General features: G+C 35.4%; 1 long non-coding RNA gene across 1 annotated transcript; it reads right to left on the bottom strand.

Moving 5' to 3' along the window:
* Positions 1-730: 730 nt before the first annotated feature.
* Positions 731-3,376, bottom strand: LOC138927884 (uncharacterized). Its single transcript, XR_011444328.1, has 3 exons — positions 3,195-3,376; positions 2,944-3,125; positions 731-2,887 (listed from the first exon to the last, which is right to left on the bottom strand). It is a non-coding gene; the product is annotated as an uncharacterized lncRNA (long non-coding RNA).
* Positions 3,377-9,029: the final 5,653 nt, after the last annotated feature.

Raw genomic sequence — 9,029 nt, 5'->3', positions numbered from 1 at the left:
TTTAAAAAAATTCTTATTTGAAAACGCAAAGAATAATTAAAAACTTTTTTTATTTATTGTATTCAAAAATGTTCAAAATAACGAAAAAAGTTGTTCTTGCCTCGATACGAGGGTTGTTCAAAGAGTAATGAGACTTCAAACTTGGTGGTCGAAAAAAAAGGTGTCGTCCTGGCGGCCACGATTCAGGGTCTCCAGAGCGTCCGAAATGAAAAATAAAAACGGGGTTATAATCAGAATTGATGTCATTTTCGGGTGACGGAACAGACTTTTTTTTAAATTTTTTTAAACAAAATGGCGGCCATTCAAAAAAAATTTCGATTTCGGGCTTTTTTTTTGTAGTTTAGTGTAAAAAAAAAATAAAAATAAAATTAAAAAAAAAATCAGTTCCGTCACCCGAGAATGGTGACAATTCTGCGTCGACTCCACTTTGTTTCATGAAAATCGGTTCAGTTGAACTGGAGATATCATGGCCGCCAGTTCGAAAAACGTGGTTTCAGATAAACGCGTTTGAAGTTTGAAAAAAGCTCATTTTGCGAAGAACTTGCTTCACAAAAAAGGCTGTATCTTCTAAAGTATTTCGAATATCTAAAAATCCTTTTGGGGACATATACACACCATCACAAGCTATAAATAAATGCAAAAAAAAAAATCGAAAAAAAAAGTTGCCCAATGAGAAGACTAGAGGTTTACGCCGATGGTTAAAGACTTCGGCGGCGGCGTAGAGGTCAAAATGACTCGGCGGCGGCGGCGTAGTAGTCAGAAAGAATCGGCGGCGGCGGCGTACAGATTTTTTTCAAATTAAATAAAATTAGTATTATTGTATTATATCAGTTTATAACGCCTTTATTAACAATAACAATAAAATGAACATAAGTGAGTAAATTAATTGGGTAAATGAAATGAAAATAAATAAAAATTAAGTAACAAATAAAAATAAACATAAAAATAGCAGTCTTTTTCCTTGACTTGAATAAGTTTCATTCATAATTCACATAATTAATGTTCAGTTTTCAATTCAGTTCATTTTTATCTCTTCAATTTGTAAATTTAAGTTAAACTTTCTTTGCAAGTGTCGTAATTGTCATGTATAAAAATTACTTTATTTACGTTGTGAGGACTGAGCTGCGACCGTTTCTGCGTAATTGTAAGACCAGCAATAGAAAAAACTCGCTCACTTGGAGTGCTCGTTGCAGGAATACACAACACTTTTTGTGCCAGCATCGAAAGTAAGGGCATTGCAGGTGCCTTTTCCTTCCAAAATGTCAATACGTCTTGACATGAAGATAAGCTTAGGAGTAGATGGCATTCAGCTTCCAAATTGTTATCTTTGGTATTGGTCGAATGCCGTTGAGCAAGCTTTAAGATTTTGCTTGCAGAATGAGACTCTTGCTGCTGATCGCTATCTTGTTCAACATCTCCAATCAGCTCTTTAAACATTTTTAACAAAAAATCGTTTCTTTTTAAACTTTGTTTCTCGCAATACTCCAACACACAATCAAGTGAGTTGAATCGCGGATCTAATAGGGATGCGCAGACTAGTATATCCGATATCGGGAACCTTGAATCAAATCTATTTTTTATATGGCTTTTCATGAGAGTCAAAGCAAGCGGCTCATTGTTCTCAGGTTCTTCCAATATTGAGACGATTTCAGTTCTTATCACTAACGCAAGACTTATTGATGGATACAAATCTCCAGACAAAACGGTAACTGCATCTTTAAATTTTTTTAAGAAGTCGCATAATTTATATAAAAGCTGTGCTTCATTTTCTAATAATATTAAATGAGTCTTATTGCTGCTTGTGAGCAACTTATTTAATGCGGCTCTTTGGCACCCAAGACTGTCTAACATTGTTAACACGCTGTGCCACCTTGTTGGGACCGAGTTCTTAAGTGAAACATTTCTCTTGTCCACCAAACTACTTTGTAAGTCATTAGGGTTGTTAATATTCTTGTAAGTTTGCAAGGGAACATCATCTAACGGGCCAAAATCATCATCGTAGTCGACCCATTCATTATCTTCGGATGCCAGCAGTTCTTCTAAATTGTCGATATTTGACAAAACTTCCTTTTGAAGTTCGTCAGCTTGACATCTCAAAACATGTGTCTTGAATCGTAAGGCACTCACAATATTTTTGCACTTCACAATCAAATTTTTAATTTCCGGCTCTGAATTGTAACCATCAACATTTAGCAAATTATGTAGTCCATGTCCAAGGCAGAAGTGGTTTTTTATACACCCCAAATTAATAGCTTTTTTGATATTGCTGCCTTGGTCGGTTACGACATAATTAGATCCCATTTGCAAATTATACATTTGAGTAACTTCTTCCACCTCTGTTAAAATGTTACTTGCCGTGTGCGATTTTGACAAATATTTTGTTTCCAGCGTTAAATGCTTCATCTCAAAATTCGCTGACAGAAAATGGAAGGTGAACGTTATATAACTTCTTCTTCTATAGTTATCTGTCCACAAGTCGAAAGTTAAGGCAAAATGTTTTTGTCCAGATACTATCCGTGTAACTGCTCGTAAAATGCATTCATACACATCGTCTAGTGCAGTTGTTGACAGCGTTTTGTAGTGTGGAATGTCAGCATCAGTTGCCACAACTCTATATTTTTTTAAAAAGTCTTTAAGTCCACTGTGACAAATTATATGAAATGGTAGCAAATCTCTAGCCATCCACAAAGCTAGCTCTCGTCCCAGCGCCCACTTACTATCTTTTGGAGATATAATTGGCGTCGATTTTTTGAAAAAATTTGATATTGATCCACGTGTAGCCAATGAAGTACTCGGACTGTCGATATCTCGAATGTTGTGTTCATTTTTGAGGTGTCGACTTAAATTCCCTGTGGAACAGTTCGTGGAATACGACTGAATTTTAGCACTGAAACAATTTACAAAATCTTACTTGAATCTTAAAAAAAGGAACTTAATTATTACCATGAAAAGATTGTTCTTTCGTCGTCTTTTTTCTGAACATCCAAACATAATCGGCAGAACACCTTGTCCACTTCAATGCAGTTGTTCTCTAATTGCAATGCGCCGAAAAACTCCCACACTTTGCTCTTTCGATTTGAGTAATGGTTGTGTTTAATTGAGTACATACTCAATGGCTGATCCATCTATTTGTTTAGAGAATATTTAATTAATACATATGTTCCTAACACTAGTAATAGTATTTTAAAACTTACTTTGCATATTTACGCACAAAAAACACAGCTTTAGAAAGTAAACCACACCAAATAGCTGTTCTAGAGATGGGACATAGGGAGATGGGAGATGAGACAATCCTAACGATTAATCGATTATTTATATCGAGTATTTGGCCATTTGTATGATTTATTTATTTTTGTTTTTAAGTTATATTAAGAATAATATCACCGAAGGCCGCGCCGGTGCTACGCCGGTGCCGCACCGGTCTTCTCAGAAGACCCCCTTAAATGTAAAGGAAAATTCAAAATTGGAAATGTACAACTTTAACTGAGATATTTCCGACCCTATAAAATATATATATTATTGATCAGCACCGACAGCCGAGTCGATCTAGTGATATCCGTCCGTCTGTCCGTTTCTATGCCAACTAGTCCCTCCGTTTTTAAGCTATGAATGAACATTTGCAGATAGTCTTCTGACTACTCTAACTCCTATATATGTCGGAAAGGGTCTATATCATATATGTACATAGCTGCCATAAAAAACAACAGAAAAATGTGTACAAAAAAAATTATAACTTGACTGTTTTTCTACCTATTTTCATCTTTTTGAGACATGGTCATTATACCCTTGCAGGGTATTATAATTTCAGTCAGAAGTTTGCAACGCAGTGAAGGAGACCTTTCCGACCCTATAAAGTATATATATTCTTGATCAGTATCAACAGCCGAGTCGATCTAGCCATGTCCGTCTGTCCGTCTGTCCGTCCGACCGTCCGTCTGTCCGTTTCTATGCAAACTAGTCCCTCAGTTTTAAAGCTATCTAAATGAAACTTTGCATATAGTCTTCTATATGCTCTCACTGCTATATATGTCGGAACGGGCCGGATCGGACGACTATATCATATAGCTGCCATACAAATGTTCGATAAATTTTTAGAAAAAAAATTATAACTTTGCTGTTTTTTAATATTTTTGCACAATTTTTTAGATATAGCCATTTTATATTATTTCTGAATTTTGGTAAAAATTTTATGAACATCGGACGACTATATGATATAGCTGCCATAGGAACGATCGGGAAATTAATAGGAATAATTATAATAAAATATATAAAGTTGGGAATGTAAAACTGTAACTGTCAAACTGTAAACATAATAAGTATAGGTAAAATGTAATGAAACTCTGTTCTGTGAGTGCTTTCAGCATTTAAATCTATAATATAAACATAAAAACCAATCTACAAGGGTATACAAACTTCGGCGTGCCGAAGTTAGCTTCCTTTCTTGTTATTACTTTGTTTTTGTTCAGCATATATATTTATATTTATACCCTTGCAGGGTATTATAATTTCAGTCAGAAGTTTGCAACGCAGTGAAGGAGACGTTTCCTACCCTATAAAGTATATATATTCCTGATCAGCATCAACAGCCGAGTCGATCTAGCCATGTCCGTCTGTCCGTCTGTCCGTCCATCTGTCCGTTTCTACGCAAACTAGTCCCTCAGTTTTAAAGCTATCTGAAGGGAACTTTGCATATAGTCTTCTATATACTCTCACTGCTATATATGTCGGAACAGGCCGGATCAGACGACTATATCATATAGCTGGCATACAAATGTTCGATAAATTTTTAGAAAAAAAATATTACTTGGCTGTTTTTCAATATTATTCCATCATTTTTTAGATATAGCCATTTTATATTATTTCAAAATTTTGTTAAAAATTTTATGAAAATCGGACCACTATATCTTATAGCTGCCATAGGAACGATCGGGAAATTAATCGAAAAAAAATTATAACTTCGTTGTTTTTCATCGTATTTTAATCTAATTTGAGACATGAGCTTTTAGTATTATTTCAGAATTTTGGTAACAATATAGCTGCCATAGAAGCGATCCGTAGATGTAGAGAAAATGTAAAGCTGGGAATGTATAACTGTAACTGTCAAACTGTAAACATAATAAGTATAGGTAAAATGTTACTAAACTCTGTTTAGTGTCTGTTTTCGGCATTATAATTTAAAATATAAATATGAAAACCAATCTGCAAGGGTATACAAACTTCGGCGTCCCGAAGTTAGCTTCCTTTCTTGTTATTCACTCTATTCGCTTGTGGAATGAACTTCCTCAAAATTTAAACTCAATAAGAAGCACACCGCAATTTAAGAATAATTTAATAAAGTTTTATAGAAATGAAAACATAAACTAGACATAATAAAATAAATATTCAATTATAACATAAGGACATTCAAATTGTTAGAATAAGATATACATGTATTTCAATCTTGTGTAGTTTTAAGACAGATATGAAAATTTTAAAATTGACCCGTTGTGACTATCGCACTAATTTATAAGTTTTTAACTTGTAGCGTTAGGAATTTATTTACCAATAAATTAAATTAAATATATTCTTGATCAGCATCAACAGCCGAGTCGATCTAGCCATGTCCGTCCGTCCGTCTGTCCGTTTCTACGCAAACTAGTCCCTCAGTTTTAAAGCTATCTGAAGGGAACTTTGCATATAGTCTTCTATATACTCTCACTGCTATATATGACGGAACGGGCCGGATCGGACGACTATATTATATAGCTGCCATACAAATGTTCGATAAATTTTTAGAAAAAAATTATAACTTGGCTGTTTTCCAACATTTTTGCACCATTTTTTAGATATGGCTATTTTATATTATTTCAGAATTTCGATAAAAATTTCATGAAAATCGGACGACTATATCTTATAGCTGCCATAGGAATGATCGGGAAATTAATAGGACAAAAATTAAAAAACTTCGTTATTTTTCAACGTATTTTCATCTACTCTGGGATATAAGCTTATTTTATTACTCTAGAATTTTGGTATAAATTTCATAAAAATCGGACAACTATATCCTATAGCTGCCATAGAAACGATCGGTAGATGTAGAGAAAATGTAAAGCTGGGAATGCAAAACTGTAACTGTCAAACTGTAAACATAATAAGTATAGGTAAAATGTAATGAAATAATATCTGCAAGGGTATACAAACTTCGGCGTGCCGAAGTTAGCTATCTTTATTGTTAAACAAAATATATATTTATAATTCACATTATATTAGATATGAACTCCTCGACACTTAAATAGGACACCCTGTGTACTCTTTTTGCCATTGCTCACAACTTTAAAAATTATAAAAATAATAACTGTACCATTGGAAAATATAATTCTTAAACTATTGACTCTCTCTATGTAACAATTATATAGTTTAACTTTAGCCCTTAAGCTCCTATTCAATCGAAGCTGGAGTTCCACAAGGAAGGGCACTTGGGCCAACTATATTTGTCCTATACATATCGGATATTCCCGCAAGCGACCAGCTAACATTATCCACATTCGCTGACGACACTGCGATCCTCAGACGTTCCAGATGCCCAGTCCGTGCAACAATCCAGCTCGCCAACCACCTGATGGTAGTCGAGAAGTGGCTATCTTACTGGCGTATTAAAATAAATTAACAAAAGTGTAAGCACATAACGTTCACTCTCAACAGACAAACATGCCCCCCGGTCTACCTGAACAGCACGCAGATCCCCGAAGTCAACGCGGTAATGTACGTGGGCGTCCACCTGGACAGACTCCTAACATGGCGAAGACATATTTAATGCAAGAAACTTCATCTAAAACTAAAAGCCAGCAGCCACCACTGGCTCATAAACTCCCGATCGCCCCTGTGTCTGGACTACAAGGTCCTGAGGCACAACTCCACACTAAAGCCAATATGGACGAATGGCTCCCAGCTTTGGGGGAACGCGTGCAGCACCAATCTAGACATCATACAGCGCGCCCAATCAAAAATCCGGAGAACTATCACTGGGGCACCATGGTATATTCGCAATGAAAACATCCACAGAGATCTTAGCATTCTCGCAGTCAAGAACGAATGTAACGACCTTCCAACCCAGCCATAATTAGTCAGGGCCATTTTTTCTGTACCAGTGTACATGCCTGATAGTTAGTTATTATTGTAAGATTTGATACACTTATTATTAGTTTCCTAAAGGAGAATATTCAATAAATAAAAGCAAAGCCTAAATGAGTATGAGTTGAAAACTTGCAGTAGAAATTGCGTTTTTTGAAAAGAACTTGCTTCAGTTTAATCGTTGTAATCGGCGGGAGTCGTCGTCGATTTTTTCAATTTATTACTTACTTTTTCAAGTTTCTACTAATACACGTCAAAATAAATAAAGAGCTTTGACCGATAAGGAAAACGGGTAAAATACAAGCTTATAATGGCGCTGGCTTTTCAGTTTCCAAAATATCCAAAAATATTGAGGTGAACAGGACGTTATATCTGCACAAACAATGTGCTTAGCTGTTGGAAAAGCGACTTATATCTTAAATCTTGAGCTAAAACCAGTCGTACAACTATTTATTTCAATTGCATATAAAAAGACTACAAGAAAACTGGTAACACGGCTCGTAAAGCACAACGACTTCATTTCTGCAGAGCACATGTCACAAGGATTTCAGAATGCCATCGATTGTTCTTATGAGACGAGAAAAATTGTAATTTAGAAGGACCAAACGTATATATTTCTTATTTTTATCATGGTAGAATTATATTATTATAGAATTATATTATGTATAATTCTATCATGATTTTTATGATCTCCGCAAGGATACTAATTATTTGGACAGGTTAAACAGCAAAATTTGGGATGCGATTGTTTGGGGAGACATTTCCTATTATGGTACCTACAAGCTCATATTTGTGCCTACTACAATGAATACAATGGCGTACAAATGTATACCGAATGAGGCATTTTCGCACATAAAACGCCTTTTTGAACCTCTGTCGTGTTTTTATGATTATAATAATGAGCTAAAATATGAAGTTTATGGATCTGGCCAACAATATTAGAATGAATCAGAACTATCCAAGCTGATTTGAGCTTAGGGCTCAATTTCATTAAATTATTTTAAAAAGTCTTTGAATGCCTTGCAGGGAGGATGTGCGAAATTATGGAGAAACAAGAAAGGAAGCTAACTTCGGCACGCCGAAGTTTGTATAACCTTGCAGATTGCAATTGCAATATTAAGAATCGAGAGATTCTGGTTAAATGAATAGAAAAAATTAAAAGGAATTATATAAAGGTTGTATATTATACACAGCATATAATAATTTTGTTTTGATATTTAAAAAATTTATTTCTAATTTAAAACTCATCCTTTTTTTTTCATTTTTCCACATTTTTGTACCCTTGCAGGATATTATAATGTCAGTCAGAAGTTTGCAACGCAGTGAAAGAGACCTTTCCGACCCTATTCTTAATCCGCATCAACAGCCGAGTCGATCTAAGATTATATAGGATAATACAAAATGTGTATCCATGTATTGCGACTGAGTGTTGGTTGAAAATTTAGAGGCTGACATTTTGGAGACGATCCCTTGACGGCTGAAAATCTGGGCAAACTATCACAATACATCGCCGATATGTTCAGTAATTATGGTAAATCATTCAGTCGTCATTGAAATACTCAGATTGTTTTCTGTTACTGTAAATTGTAATCTGGTAGCTTTCGAAAGTGTTCCTAGCTAACGATGCGCACTGCCATGAATGTTACCTTAGCTCTCTATACTTATTCATTGATTTTTTTCTTTTTCTTTTTGTACATTGTAAACATATCCTTCGGCATCGGAAGGAACTGCTTGAGGTGATGGAGTCAAAGCACCGAAGCCACAGCCGAAGTCTGAAAAATGGCTGCCAAGCCGAAGACGAGTCATTTAGACAAGGTTCCCCGAGAGTGGGCCCGGAAAATACAGTGTCCTGCTTGAGAAAAATGCCGCCCCCCGCCCAACTTCGTCACTTTCGACGCCGCTGTTTGTGTCGTGTCGCT

Source organism: Drosophila kikkawai, chromosome 2L (assembly GCF_030179895.1).
Source record: "Drosophila kikkawai strain 14028-0561.14 chromosome 2L, DkikHiC1v2, whole genome shotgun sequence".
Lineage (NCBI taxonomy): Eukaryota > Metazoa > Arthropoda > Insecta > Diptera > Drosophilidae > Drosophila > Drosophila kikkawai.
The sequence above is the reverse complement of the archived record's forward strand: the minus strand, read 5'-3'. Positions and strand labels throughout refer to the sequence as shown.